Here is a 16,935-nt window from a genome sequence, read left to right on the forward strand (position 1 = left end):
TCTTTGTCTCACTAGAGTTATTTTGAATTTCTACGTTCTTGATCATGTTATCGGTTTCTCTCAAAACCGCACATTTTTCACTATTTCAATGGAACTGCGGTAGGTTTTTAAACGCAGGTAAAAAAAAACATTAAAAGCCCACGCCGTAGGTCGACCGGTTTCCAAAATCGACACCTTAGCACGACACATATATGCGGATGATCGTGACTAACGGGACGTGGGCAGGTACCGAGACAATAATCGTTATATCCCATAAATTACGGAAAAAAAAGTTTTCGCTTTGATGGAAACTTTTACATTCCTATTTAATCCCAGTGTATTTTTCGAATAAATTCAAGTGATTATGTCACAAGAGGCGGAAAAAGGAGATAAAATCCGTGCTGCCGGTCGCGTGGTGTGTGTCAAAACCGAGGTCAAAACGATATTATGAAGTGGTGGTAAGGCATGTTTTACCGGGACGAATCAGCTGAGTTTGAAATGTGTCAAGATGTCTACACAGTGAGGCGCAGCTGACGCGCACGACGCAGGGCAGGACCGGTGCAGGTTTCTGTTGAGAGTACAAAGAGCGTGAATTGCAACTGAGAGTGAGGTAGTACAGGACTGCGAGTGAATAAATCTGCTCTGGATAAATAAACCTGCAATTTGTAAAGACGCATAAATGAATAGTAGGCAAGTGTGTGATTTTCTCTTCTTTTGTATTGCTTTGCTCTTCAGTTTGATATTGTACGGGTTTAACTGTTAAAAATAATTAATATACGTTAAAGGTAACTTCAGTAAAAAAGTATAACTTCAACTTTTGTGATAGGCTGTTGTAATATATTTACAATAAGGTCATATTATTATTACTATTATTATTACTATTATTATTTTATTATTATTACTATTTTTCTCTTTGTATGTCCGGAAATGATGAACAAAAATTTTAAAGACCGGTTTAACTCAAGAAATTAATATTAAAAAAGTTCATCTAGTATTTTTACAAATACTTAAAAATAACAGGAAGATTAGCAAGAAAAAAAAAGATCGATTTTAGTTTCTAATACGCCGATAAATTGAGCACTCTTATTACCAATGTCCTTTGGTACTTTTGGTACAGTTATTTTCCGTAACCAAGTTCCATTGCATGCGAATATCAGTCAGACACGAGTTTAGTATCGACCCAAAGGCAAACAAAACTAGGGCAAAAAACAATACTTCGAAATTACACTAAGTTTTAGTTGCTCATAACTAGTAAGGGCAACGAGGTACAAACAACGGACAAACGGAAGCTTTTCGAAAATAAATTTCTGTAACTCTAACCTTTTCGTACATCCAAAGTTTATCAAATAGGGATAAAGCTCCTAAAATGAACTAGCCTGACTACTTTAATAAAGTGTTCTTAGTCACATCTTTTTATTGTATGTTTTAAGTCAGTTACCTCTTTGAATTGTGATAACATCAACTAAATTTTATGTGATTTTAAAATAATAAAATCATATTAAATTTGCATCAAATTTGACGATTTCTATAGTTGTATTTCAAGATTTATTTTAAAATCGAGTGTTTACGATAAATTTAAATGAAAATACGTTACTATTGTTTTAAAATAAAATATGCCAAAAAAAAGTTAAGTTAGACAAGTCGGCACTTTTTGTAGAAAAACTCGTTCCAAGATCAAATGAAAACCATTGGTTCTTGGAATCAAGAATCTGATGGCATCAGAAGGCAATACAAACACCCGACCCATACCAGAACTTTGTATTGCAACAGATCAGGATCAAGGTGTCGCCAAATGCTAGAAACCACGAAAATAATGATACGACTCACGGAACACCACGTAAACGATGGAGTGACAACCTCTCGTTAGAGTAGCACCAGGTAAAGAAACGAACAAAAACAATTTGCTTAGACATACGATGATAAGTCATTGCTTCTTTCTTTTATGTTATTATTCTATGGTTGAGTGTAGCCGTTCATTATATATTGCTCATATTATATCTGGTATATTACTCAGGTACCTGATACATGAAATAGTCGCGGACACTAAACAGATTGAAAATATAAACATCGTATATCCCGAGCATCGCGTTAATCAACAGGAAAAGTTTAAATTTAGATAATTTTTCATGTTTTCAATTCAATGGCGGATGCGCATTTAGGACTCGACACGTGCAAGACTTAAGATTGATCCGTTTAGATCGCTTATTTAGATGTTACATTCTTTCTAAAAATATTTTGTATTTAATATATGAAGTCTGCTTATATTGGTGTTGATTTAAATGAATTAAATAAATTAAACTCAAACTCGAACTCACATTTCTTTTTACAGTAGAATAACAATTTAAGAGGACGTGCCGTAATCAACCATCGGAGAGTTGGGAAAAGGTTTCATTAAAAGTGAAATGAAAAAATCTCCCTTGCTCTGAAGCATGTGCAAAACCTTGAGCTGATTTGATGAACTTGAATGTCCAAGATGTATTAAAATCATGAAAATATACTGTGATTACAGAAAAAATATAAGAACAAAATGTATCAAATTGATTAGCAGCAGACAACACCTTATTATTTCAATTCTGAGGTACAACTGCAATAACCATCAAGGATATCATGCACTGTGAAGACTCCACTGCCGTGTTCTATTCCACAAGCTGTGAGTGTTGCAAATGCTTGTTTAAGTATCTTGCTATTAAGACGACAAATAACTTCAATTGAGTAAAAAAAGATATTTCCGACAAAATGTAATATTTCATGGGCAAAAATGATATTTTTTACATCATTTTTCATAAAAACGAAGATACTTTAGTATTAATTAAAAAAAAATCTGGCTTATATGGTTTCTAATAATCAGTACCAATGTAAAATACATATATTTAGTATCACAAAAGGCATTATTTTCAAAATGATTATTAAAACAATTATTCCAAAACGTTAACAATGACTTTATTTGAAAAAAATATATATTAGTTAGCGTGTTTCTGCACAATACTTAGATTGAATCCCAGTGCTTTCGCTACTATTTGCTGGATATTCGTTGTCAATTTTTCACTTTTTCTTCCATTTTCAAAATACTTAATCAAATTTGTTGTTGCATGGGGATGCAAAAATCAGAAAACCGTTTTTCATTATATATACTGTCACTAAAAATTGTCAACTTCTCAAAACCGACAGTTGTAAATCAAAACATTTTAAAAATACTTCAATAGAGCTGGACAAGATAAAGAGAAAAACAAATGAGAAAGTTTGTCGTTGACTATATTGCACTAATCCTTTTAAAATCAGTGAAACAATTTTATATAAATAAAAAAATATTTCATTGGTTTATAACAAATAGATAGAAGTTCTCATTACTGCCGAGGAAATGGTTGCTAATTGAGTTGAAATATTTTACGGCGTTAATTTTATGGTATTTCTAATGTTAATTTACTACATTCCCAAAAAAGCCCTAGATCTCTAAAGAATAGGTAGAACAAATAATAAAATAAGAATCGACCCAAGACTTTCAAATAATTTTTTTTCACTTTATTTAGGCATCTTCAACTAATTCAGAAATATTCAAAATTATCGACTGTTTTGGGATACTTTTCGTCGGGTATTTCCTGAAAATTTTATCAAACACTAATATAGAGGCTCCAAATTCGTTACAATCGTTGCATTTCATGCGGCTACGAGTTCTTTGCATCATAAAGATTCAATCAAACTCGAAGTCTCAAAACTACAACATTTATTATTTTTGAGACCTTAACTTCGTAGTTAAATTGAATGGTTATAGTTTTGTGAAATGAGGCGCCTCTTCGAAGATGGGCGATGTGTTAAATCCAAATTCGGTCAAATTCTCAATTTCTAACAATTCAACTTTAACTTATAGCTAGAATTAAAAAATTAAATTAATAAACTAATCACACCAAGCAAACATGAGAGAATTATCTAAAATATAGTTCTTGGCTTCTCTAGAAAACATTACTTTAACTTTTCTTATTTACATAGGAATCAGAATTTTAAAATTTTCGTCATAAATAAATTATTGTCGTCTGCTGATTAATAGCTCGGTTATTTTTAGGGAAGTTATGGTTTACTAATAAGTGCAATGCTTTTTTTAAACAAAATTTAAACAATAAACATTTCATGTTTTTTGTGAAACAATTGTCAATTGAACTTCTTATCAACTATCACTCCCCAAGTATTAAATTAGTTTCCCTAATTCGTTCTATTAAAGTGTGAAAAGTTGGGACGATATTTCCTAGTTAGATATTTAGTCTTACTTACAATTCCTTAAAATTTTTAAACTGTTTTTTATTTTCATCCCCGTGCATCCCACGTCAAAATTCCCTAATTCATTTATACATAAATTAAAAAATTGTGGTCGTAGCACATGTTTCGATGGTATACCCATTTTGAAAAAGCTTTGGTTACTTAATTGAATCGCGTGAGTTGTACAAATTTTAAACAAGTCGCAAATAACGCCAAGGACTCCATACTTTATAAGTTTATCAAACAATTGTGTGCATGACACTGTATAAAACGTTTTTTATTTACTCATATTCATTACTACGGACGCATTATGGTGTATTTATATCCCAGACCACGAATTCGGACCCGATATTGTATGTGCTCCAAGTGTATGAAGTTGCATACAACCCACTCGAAAAGCGCCATAAGTCATGGGCCAGATTCTCACGGTACACAAACCCACGTTGAATATTATCCAAATTGAATACCTACTCGAAAGTTAATGAGACTGATATATACAGTCGGTTGTTGCATTTTGCTGTCGAACTTGTTAACTTAACAAGTCATAGACACGGACCAATGTTGAATGCTAGGCTGAATGTCGACATTGATTGTGAAACACAAACATGATGCAGTATTAATGGTAGAACTTAAATCATCAAATTTAGCAACATAGCATATACTGACTATTTGTTTAAATATGTTTTAACTATTGAAAATCTAAAGGAATAAAAAGAAACTTAGGGTTTATTTCCTATATTTTTTGTAATATAGGAAATAAAAATAAAATCCCTAAAAGCATAATATAAAATCTGACTGCAAAATGATTCAAATTGCATACCCAAATAGCATAAAAGCCGTGTTAAGGTATGATAATTTTAAAGTAGTGTTAACTTAAAACACAATCTTAGTCCAAAGTACCATACAAAATTTAACAAATAAATAAAATCAATTATGACCTTATCTAGAGTGTGAATTGCAACTCTAATCTAGACTCCAAGGTGGCCTCAATCCATCATATGAAGCACAAACAAGCTCTTAATATTCAGTGTTAGTTAAGTAGTTTATTTTTTGAAAAATACATGTCTACTTCTACATATTCTTTTATCTCTACTGCGAGTATCCCAAAATTATCTCTGTCTATTACTGGATGCTTTTACACCATTACCCGACGACTGCCGGTGGAAGATCGAGAACATAGAAGCGCGAATATCTTGGATAATTGATTAGAAGTTAAATGGTTAAGTTAACCATACTGATTTAATGATCATCCTATTAAATTATTATACCTAGTCATCTCTACTCTAGACTATTTGTAGCAAGCTCGAGTTTCAATAGTACATATCTTTGACATTTAAACATTTTTTTAAATTGTTTATAGTAATAGTTTCCTTTCCTTCATTGAAATGGCGCAAACATATACGGCCCAGGCCATATACATACCGTCCTGATTTTATAGATGCTCTATGACATATACAAAAATTTATATTGCAAAAAAAGTTCACAGAACTAACTTACGGATAAAATAGAAGATAACATTTTGTTTATTTGAAGTTTAACTTTAAATTGTTAAATTATTTTTGGCCCGTTACTGTGCCAATATAACTGCTATAAGTGACTATGAATCGATGGATTCAGCAAATCAAGATTTGGAAATTTATTATAAGTTTCTATGTTACAACAGATTAAAAATAAATATCGACAAAAGTAACTACATCGAATTTAAATTTAAAAAAATAGACAAATAGGTGATGTTGAAATAAAAATTAATGATACAGAATTATAAAAAGCAGCGTTTTTACTTAGCATGAACGAGTCACTTAACGGCACCTGAACAAAATAGCAGGAGCAATTATTTATAAATGTAGTTAATATCTATTTAATATAATATGTAATACATACCTTAATACATTAAAGAAAAGGTAGAACAAGAACACTTCTTATGTACATATAGAAAACACACAATTATTGTACGAGAAATATAAATAATTGGTGTTTAGACTGCAGTAGAACTAATATGAACTAATAGAAATAATAGCAAGTCTTCAATAATAATAATGATATTTTATTTGCTGTAAGTCTGTACATAATCAGCATCAATATCTGATAACCAATTTTAAAAGCAGTTCCCAAGGTAAACTATTATATAATGCCTACTATGCCTACAATGACAATTACACTAAACTTCTAAATCCGCTACAAAAAGCATACTGTACGAAAAGGAAGGAAAAAAGACAGAAAGAGCCACTCGTACGATGTCCACTTAAAAAAAATTATATAAAAAAACAAACAAAAATTCCCGGATGTTTAGTTGTAGACTTAATATATTTGTTATGATCTCGGGTTGTTATGATATGGTGTGTGTGTTTATTAAGTTTATTTATCGATTCTTATTGAAATTTATTTTATCAATTCACCAAAATAGTTTTATTGTCAATTTTAGGGCGGTATTATTTAATAATGACGAGCACTTTCCAAATATTAAATAAATAATACAGGTCTGAATTTAAAAAATTAAGTCAATGATGAGGACACAAAACCGAAACGTCATACTTAAAACTTAATAATGCCAACTTGTAGGGAAAAAGTTGCATTTTCTTTTTAAATTTAATTAAATCTAGCAAAATTCAAAAGACATTAAAATATATACCAAAAATAATTGCATTGCACAAAATTAACCTAGTCCCAAGTCAAATCCACCAAAACTGAGCGAAATTTCGCATTTTAGTACCCAACACTTTTCTGAAATATCCTGGGAAATAGTCTATAGCTGGTCGCGGAATCAATGTTCTACACTATTTATATATTATACATTCCGAGCTATATTCGAAATGAATAGTTTAAAAAAATATATATTAAAATCGGCCCTTTGCAAGGCTAGTGTTCCAGGGCCTATGTTCTAATGCTTATCCAACACGGCCGGTTTTCCAACTGGTGTTTGCGCAACATCTTATTTCGAAACCACTTAACAAAACACTTTCAAAGAGCATTTTCTATTATCGAATCTGGTTTTATTTCGCCTTTAGTGCACCAATATCCGTTAGACAATCAACAATTAAAAACATCTGTGCGGTTGCTGGTTTGTTGTGTTTAGATAACCTTCCTACGCGATTATTTGTTTAAAATATCTCTGGCGCTTTGTTCGACATACGACCAGACACAATTGTTGAAAATGAAAAAAAAACTGTACGATGTTGTGCAAAATTGTAATTGCCCAAGTTGACCTTAAACGGTAATTATTAATAGAAATATGATTAAGTGATTCAACAATCCGTTTGATGATAATCCTAGGGATTTGGTGTCCAACAGGAGGCCGCTCATTTAAAAATATGACGAACATTAAATCGAAAAACTGCAAGTGCGTTCGTAGTAGGAAATAGAATGTTTTTAATAAACCTTTCGTCTAAGCATGCGTCAAATGTTTCTATTAAAAAAAAAATCAACAACAAAAATATGTGAGGCGATTAGTTTTGAGATTTCAGTTGCGCTTTCGTGGTTAGATACAACAAACTGCGTCTAATAAAATCGTAATAGGTAATAACTCATCGAGTAATCATATAAATAAAATATGAGAATATTTAAATACATAAATTAACGCATTTTCATGTAATAGAGTTAAAATTAACATTTTTGTGAAATAATGTATACAACGGTTGTCCAAAAATTTTAGAAAGGGTGGGATATCGCAAGAATTACTTTAACGTTGTTGTGGAAACCCAAACAATAATAATAATAAATAATTTGATGAAAATGTCACTATCGACAATCTTGTTGAGGTTTTCCCGATTTTAAATTTTATTTCTCTATCCACAGCTATTAAGTAAATTACGCTAAGTTTCGGTTAATGTAAAAAATATTGCACTAGGAACCTTGTACGTCTCGTATGATTTAAAATGAAATTTATTAAAATTGTGTCCACAACACGTTCGTTTCAACATTATTATTTCTAATCTTAAACCGATTCAGAAATAATTTTTTTTAACGAATTTTTTGGGTCCACTTCCGAAAAATGCGTTTTGGGACATTTGTTTTTTAACGAAATGAAACATTATTCTTTAATAATATATTTACGCCAGAACTAAGCGGAACCTTTTTTTAAAACATCGTCTATTTTGCCCGTGGTAAAAAAAATCACAACGTTTAGAGACACCCCGTATAGTTCGTATTCTCGTAAACCTTATTTGGGCTGATGAAGTGCCTTTATTGAATACGGTTTGTTTGTTTTCGCGTCATAAATCACCGTTATATCGTAGAACCGATCGGAACCTACTAATCCACAATGTCAATTGTCATGTAACGGTGTAACTCTAAAAATATGATTCTTCGCGTGTGATGTGGGTCGCGACCGAATAAAAATTTATGCTCCTCATATGGCGAGCCCTAAATAAGGCATTTGTATCCAGTCCGTTTTTAGATTTCAGTGTTAAACCGTCTGGTTGAAAGTATAGGTTGCGATTTGGAATAGTATTGATTATTAAACTGCGTTTGCCTTAAACACTCTGTATATACCTAAAACTTAAATTGAAATAAAAATATTTTTTGTAAAACATCGTCTTAAAGCTACAATTAAAAATAACATACACACTACATATTGCGACACCTTACATAATTGCACCTGACAGTTAACTATTCGGCGGACAAGGTGAACCTGACAAACTAAAAAACATGGATCACCTGAAATTAAATAACGTTAATGCCACTCAAAATGTCGAACTCCGAAATACATATGGGCGTTCCTAACCGGAAAAATAAAAAAACAGGTTTATGTTGTTTGCAATAACCTCAACCACCTTAAACATGCCTTTTTAAACACCCTGTAAATAATGGATGCAAAACTTCTCCGAAAATCTTGGAAGTTATTTAAGAACGAATTTTAACCGATGAGAAAACAACATACTTACCTTCCTACTACAAAATAGTGGAAATTTTTGAAAAATATCCGTAGCATATAGAAAATTAATCAAACCGAAATTTAAATAACGGCTATTCCTACCTTTTTTACCACAAGAATTTAAGCAACGATTACAATAAATGTTTGCAATTGCAATATTCTGTTTGTGTTTGCCACATGTAAAATTGGCATCAATATTCTTATTTTAAGTAAAATTTCTCGATTTTCTATTAAATTAAACCTAGTTTGAAATTCTGAATAAATAAATAAATTAAATTGAAATTATTTATAATGCCCATTTCAATCTGTATTACTGATTAGCTAAATAGATTCATGTTTTAGATATGTTAATTATAATTAATTATAAAGAGAAATATTATTTAAATTGAAAATGAAAATTAAGTAATTTACTACTATTAGCTAAATAAATTTATTTTTTAGAAGTGTTAATTATACAAATTAAAAAGAATAAGTTTTCAGGGAGCAGACGATAAGTTAGGCTTTAAATTAAAAACTTATCCTTAAATTGCCAAAAATAATAGATGAAGATATAAGCAACCCCGAAATCTTCATCCAGAGGAAAATCTTTTAATATGTACCAATTTCATTTACTTTCTGTAATTTTATAACAGTAATTTATTTTGTTAATAAATGAAATGTATATCTCGTGCGTTATTTCTTCAAACGGTACTCTTAGTTTATGCATGAACTAATTTTTGAAACGTAAATCATTTAAATATTATTGAAAGAAATAATGGGTAAAAATAAGTATTTTTAATAATCAGTTGGTTGGTATATATTCTACATAAAGCATTAAATTTATTAAACACCTGGTAAAAACATGAAATTATCATTTCTATTATTATGAATGTGGAGGCATAATAGTAATTCGGGAAATTTTGAAAGGTATTTTCCCCCGATCTTAACACACATCACATATACCTGGCTAGACATTGGCTGCTCTTTTAGCTGAACCGACATTCTCTCAAACAGCTACAAAATTAATTCAATTTACACGTATACCTACGAATATACTATTGGTATAAATTTTTTCGTTTTAACTCAAAAGCACGGGTTCAATGTTCAAACAATAACCTTGAACTTTTACGTATGGATCAATTCGATATCAGAATGAGTTTTAATTACGTTAAAGTAACATTTGAACGTAACTCAGTCCGACATTTGACATTGGATACGGCGTTTCATATCGAATTTGTTAGTGTAATTTTTAGCGCAATTTGCCTCTTAAACAACTAGAGCGAAATTTTAAACTGTATCGTGCCTCCCATTTTGGTGATATTACCCAGTATCTTGGTTATTGGTAAATAGTTTTCGCGAACCTGGGCGGGCTAGTGAAACAAAACTGTGATAGAATTCTCAGTTTCCGAGCTACAGAACGATATACAGGAGGATATAAGGATGGGGATATTGGAAACCATAAAAGATATGACGTTAAATTGGTAGAAAGTTGCAAAATTTAAAGGTCAATAACGTGCCCTTGAGAAAACTTAAAAATTCTCATTTTATTTCTATTTAATTCTGACATTTAAAAAGATATTGTTGCCACTTTCTGAGCTCTACAAAATACCGTTGAGACATTTTAAGTTTAAAGTTTCGTTTCGGCGAAATCGAAAAGAAAAAAATTGTAGTACTTAAATTCTCCTAACGCTACCTTGTAAGGCTCAAAAAGGGGCAACAAGGACCCATCTGCGTATCTCTTAAGGTTTCCAATATAGACACACTGTATAAAGCATTGAATTTTCATAACTTATCAGATAGATAAAAATGAGGATAAAATAAATCCATTTAAAAGAATATGTGGAAATTATTGAGACTTAAACCCAAAAATGACCCTTGGACTTAACACTAACAGTAACAGCGAAGTAGCCAGCCAGAACCATTTTGTGAGGTGGCTAAAGCAATTACAAAATCAGCACTCAACAAATGAATGAAAATAAAATCCTGGCAATGACAAAGAAGAAATAATATATTATGCAACAAGTGCGGTAAACGGCATTGAAATCACGAGTTTATTTGAGACGAGCGGAGCGAGTGTTTAATAAACGAGTGACTTAAAAAGTTTACCGAACGTGTTGCACACTATACTTTTTCTACGACCGTTAGTTTTTGGGTATCTTTTCGCAAAACAACACAAATACATTCACTGACATGGCCGTCAGAATTGACAAACGTCAAATTCAAGGCGTGGGAAATATCTCCGATATCATCCGATTGCTCCCAAATCCGTGCGGTAAAATCCTGCAAATATCGGAAGTGGACCGGATTCATGGGAAACGAAACTGACGTGGTAAAGTGACGCTGCCCGCACGATAGATCGGTATTTTAAACACGGGAGTAGAAAATATTTTGACAATGCTATCGTACTTTCTCGATTTATTGGCATATGCAAATTGCAACTAACAGAAGACACGAGCATTTCAGGATTTTGCTAAAAATACCTTACCTAGGCTTGTTTGAAGAGAAAAAGATTTTAGTTTATTATAATTAGTGGTATTTGTGGAGGTATTACTAGAATTACTGAGGAATTGCATTAGTCGAGGAATTGGTAGTAACAGTCGAGGTATTAGTTGTATTAGCTAAGGATTTTGAGGTGTTTGTCGAGAAACAAAAAAAGAAAACAATTTTTTTTCTTAGCGTCAAAAATGGTTTTGGAAAGCTTATAGCTCACTCAATAAGTAACGGTCTTTATTAGAAGTAAGTTCTAAAATTGGATTATTTTTGGGATATTTGTCTGACTTATCGTAAAATCAAAAGTTTAATTGATTGAACTGCAATACTGAGATGTACCATCCTTTCAAACAGCTAAGTTATTATTTCACCCGAGACTACAACTTATATTTTTACACATATATTTTTATAGGTTTGATCATTTGACGGAATTTTAAAACAGTATAATTATTGTCGCGCGACTGTTCAAAAAATATCAATTTTTTTGAATGATTTCGATGGTTTAATATTTGTTAATTGTTCGTCTTCCTAATAACTATTTTTTATTTTTCGTCTTGGTGTTATTTCGTAATTTAGCTGACTATAAGCGTACTGTAAATGTTAAAATATTGATGTTTGTTTGTCACAAAAATAAAAAATAACATACCAAAAATTTGTTTCTATTTGTTTAAAAAATAAACAAGTTATTTGAACAAAAAAATTGAAAATTAGAGGGATTACTAGGACAGTGTACAGATTTTTGATCGCGGTTTACCTCTCGATTATAAAAAACTACATTTGCGTTCGATGGATAAGAAAACTAGCTGCTGATGATTATGTCCAAATTGACTTTCTCTATGAAAAAAGTAGAGCAAAACCAAGCCAAAAAAAATTATTCAAAGAAAACAAACTATGTTAATAACAGGCAGAAAACAAGTATTTCTCAGTTTTAAAAACAATTGGTAAAAATAACACGCTTATATTAATCGTGTGTTGGGAAAGGCCATTCCGGCATATATTAGTCCGGATTTCACAAAATTACCTTAACGCATTTGTAACCATCCGGGCATGAACACAAACACCTTAAAAAGTTGACATTCAACTTTATGCCTATATTAAGAAGTACTGCCTATCCTTCGTTCTTCATTTACGCAGGCCCGCATACAGGACCGTAGTAAAAGGAAATTACAAAAAACAACAACGAAGTGAATACTAAACACCACCGACACAGTTATAGACTATATTTTTTATTTAAAATTAGCATGATAAAAAAATCAACAACTTCACCTTTTTTAACTATTTCAAAAATAAATATTTTGTCCTCGAGGTTGTCGGTGTTTGGTTTATCCGCTTTTTAAATAACTTGAGTATATTATTCAAAAATAGAAATTACCATGAACCATTGCCTCAGAACACAAAACGTTGTTTATAAGTTTTGATGGCACCTTGACAGATACTAATAGTATAACGACAATGAATTTTAGAAACATTATTTACTTATAATATGAACGAAATATCGATAAATTATATATATTTTTGAAGTCGTGTTAACAGGAGGTCGTTTCAAGAAAAAATATACAAATAAGTTAAGTTGTTCATATTTTGTGTGACAATTCGTATACAGGCAATAAAATTCAAAACCAATATGAATACCACCTTGATAATGGATTATATTTTAAAAGAGATGCCAGCAAGACTTGTTTTCAAATTAAAGGATTCCATAGTCAGTCTCTAAAATTAGTGTGAAAGCAGGAAAATTTAAAGTGGTTCAATTAAACTCACCACTGCAGCAGAACTAACGGTTTATAAATTGAAAGGAAATTATATAAAACTCATAAGGTTGTGAAAACCACCAAGGAAAAATGGTTTAAAAAAACTTTGAGAAAACCCTCAGACATTTAAGGAAGAGGACAGTTTCAGTTAAGCTCTAAAAAAGTCAACATAATGGATAACGAAACGTCAGCAAGTTCAATTTATCAACAATCAAAACAGGAGGAATTCAGTAAATTTGTAAATAGTATTACAGTAGGCTGTGGAAGTTTCTATGAAAAAAAGAAATATACATATTTATTATCTCTGAGTTCGGACTAAGAATTATCAGATGACACCCTGCTATAATAACTAGACAACTGTGTGCTAACATGATCCAAGTCCGTCCCTTACCTACATCATTAACGCATACCTACTAAATACGTACCGCATCCCGCCTTGCAAAGAAAAAGTAAATTTCACCGAAACGCACACAAAGGTATGTAATTCAATTATCGGAAAAAAGAAATTCTACCCGGATAATAGACAACCGGATCGACATTGAATGTTTTATGTTCATCAGACTTTCTACTAGTAATTTATTTAATTTAACATTAATTACTAGCATAGCACCACTAAATTTACTCCGATTCTATTGTTTCGATCGGATGTATTATTAACTCACAACACCCTTGGCAAAGAAAGTGACCGATCGTTGGCAATGTATAAAAAAATGATTATATACTTCTCATTATTTCTACCTATTACTATTTTTTAATGAAAAGTATCTCCATCGTTGACCTGCTTGTTGGCGAATCATTATTACTACACAAAATAATAATGGCAAAAACTAAGGGAAAAAAAATTAACTCTTTGGTCGTTAATCGGACAACGAGAGTATTCATCGATCAACAATGACGTCAGCAGAAAATAAACTTAATAACAATGCGGTAATGCTAAGTTATGCCATATAAACCTCAATATAAACAGAAATCGTTCAGCAAAACTAATCAACTTCTGACTCGATTTTTGATAGGACAAAAACAATCAAAGCTGTGCTATTAGGTATAACACAAGGAAAATTTTAATGAAAAAAGTTATTTCTTTTTCATTTTACTACAAATGTGCCAATTTTCAATAAAATCCAAAAAATATGGTTTTTTCAAGTTTTTCCATCAACCCTTTTACTTGCGCCCTTGCGCCCATACCAATTCTTAATTGACGGCGGAAAGTGAAGTAATGTGTGAATTTCGTCTATTATGGGGTATTGGTATTCGACCAAGCTCCATGATGGCTAACACTCTTTAAACGGCAGAAAAAAAACAATAAGAACGTTAATAAAAATGAAACAAAAAAAAGTGGTCCTAACCTTTCCAGCAATACATATTTATTCAGCAAGCACTTCCGTACACTAAAGAAAATCTATTCTTACAATTTAAACAAATGAACTTCTAAATTCTCTCAATAAAAGTCTTCAACTTTCTTCCACATGGAATTAAAAATATTTCTAAAAACAACGAACGATAACCAATAATAGCATTTCGAATTGCAAACAATGTATGTATATTTTACACTGCGCTTATATTTTTAGGTAATATTCAATATAAATTTAGAAATAGAATAGTTACGCCAGTAGGTCCTATTTCAAACTTAAGTTTTATTCATTTCATTCATTATTCAAACTTTAATCATTTTTTTTATGGGACTGGAAATAGAAAAACAAACAACAAAACATCAATCAATTTATTATTTCGGTTTAACAAAGGCACCATCAAAAAAATGCTAGCCACAAAATACAGCATTGCAATTTTTTACGCAACCACACAATGAAAAAGGCACATACATATTCATCTTCAAATGCAGGTTATTTAAATAACTTAATAAAAAAATGATTATTATCAACAGCAGTGTTGGGTAATGGAAGAATGTATATTTATTTCGGATGTTATTCCTTTTACTTGAAGAAGCATCAAAATCCGACTTACATTTGATAAATATTATTTTATCCACTTTCCGCTTTTTTATAAAGCCTTAAGCAAAGCAAAAATTGTAACCTACAGATCAATGAATATGTACCTATTTTATGTAGATACTTCAAAAGTTACCGATTAACAAAGTCAAAGTAAAATGGTATATTTTGAAAAGAAAAGAAGAAGAGAAGAAAGAAAACTAAAAAGAAGTAGATGGAAAATAGTTGACTATGGTTTACTCAGAAGGATATGGATTTTTTTTTTAATTTTATTTGCATATATTGATTATAGTACAGAAGTTCATTATTAACTTTGTTAATACTTCGACCGACATCGCATTTCAGCTAAGAATAAACAGAAGATTTTCCAAAATGTCTGAATCCCAGGTCTATCAAATGTGAAAAATTCAGGTAAAAACCTACGATACCTATGATAGAATTTTAATTATACTAACAACCACTAAGGACTTAATTGCAACGCTTTGTCAGATATCAAAATGAAGTAAACAAGTGCGCCGCGCACCTATTTGGTAAATTCGAAGGAAGTTTTATCGATTACGTCAAACAACGAGATCTGTACCTACTAACCAAACAAATATATGAACTAAGTTTACTATAAACGAATCAATTTTAAGCCAATTCAGACTGGGCACAGTCCTCGGCATAATAAACAATATAACAAATAAACAATACTCTAGATTAGTCTGGAGAACTAGAAAAAATAATTTTTGTTCGATTTTTTTTTTGTTTTTCAAAACGGTATCGTGAATCAACATTAACATTGTTAGCAACATAAAACAAAATGTGCAATTTTAAAACACACCCGTTTATATTTTTTACCTGTTTTTAGCAGCTTTTCTATTTTAAAAACTCAAGGTCGTTTTGCAACGGTTTGCTTCTCAACGCCGCAAACGCAGATAAGCAATTTGCGCTAAAGCAGCCCTTTTTTAAAAAAACTTATGACGACGCCGATTTCATAATCACTTTAGCCGTCGAAAATATTATAAACACACCTGATGATTAAGATTTTAGTTACGCAATGTCTGACTAAACACATGCTCGGGAAAAGATGGTGGATAAACTATTGGTGGGCTGAAAATTAAATCGCCAATCTAAAAATGCTCACCTGTTCAGATGAGAAATCAAAAACGATTATGTATTGTATCCCAGACGGTTGTAATGATTTAACGATTTTATCGTTAGTCCATAATAAGTAACTCAGAAACACACTAATCGATTATAAATCACAAACTGTTAACTATTCTCGACAGACTGCGATTGACAGTCACAACATCGAACAAACACTTATATCACTAAAGTAATTCAAAAGTAACCGACACAATCAGAAACTGCAATAACGAAATAAAACGAAATTAAAAACCAACTGCCGACTAAGAGCACAGAACTGTTGAGTTCGACGTTCGTTCGGCTCGGCAGCCGTCTAGAAACAGTTGTTCAGTTTTGCTTTTAGTACGCATGCTAATCGCCACGGACAATGGAACAAAAAGAGACAGCTGCAAACGCGTCACGCCGGGGATGTGTGTACTGTGCCAAGCAACAAAGATAATCGCCGGGTCGATGCGTTGCATTGGGTAGGTGCCATAGATAAGAGAGGTGACTTGGCTTTGGTTGGGAAAGTTGTCGCCGCGCTTTGGTTTTTTACCCTTGGCAC

The 16,935-nt window shown here is 31.5% G+C and overlaps 1 protein-coding gene across 2 annotated transcripts in view; it reads right to left on the reverse strand.

Moving 5' to 3' along the window:
* LOC132703128 (dnaJ homolog subfamily B member 6) overlaps nucleotides 1–16,720 on the reverse strand; it is a 57,932-nt gene extending 41,212 nt beyond the window's left edge. Inside the window, exon 1 of one of the 2 annotated variants that reach the window (XM_060672204.1) lies at nucleotides 16,390–16,720. The gene's annotated coding sequence lies outside the window, so the exon portion shown is untranslated. The remainder of the gene's footprint in view (nucleotides 1–16,389) is intronic. The other variant, XM_060672208.1, reaches the window with a different exon arrangement.
* Between the last annotated feature and the right edge of the window lie 215 nt (nucleotides 16,721–16,935).

The sequence above is a fragment of the Cylas formicarius genome, unplaced genomic scaffold, assembly GCF_029955315.1.
Source record: "Cylas formicarius isolate icCylForm1 unplaced genomic scaffold, icCylForm1.1 PGA_scaffold_6__28_contigs__length_40554024, whole genome shotgun sequence".
Classification (NCBI taxonomy): Eukaryota; Metazoa; Arthropoda; class Insecta; order Coleoptera; family Brentidae; genus Cylas; species Cylas formicarius.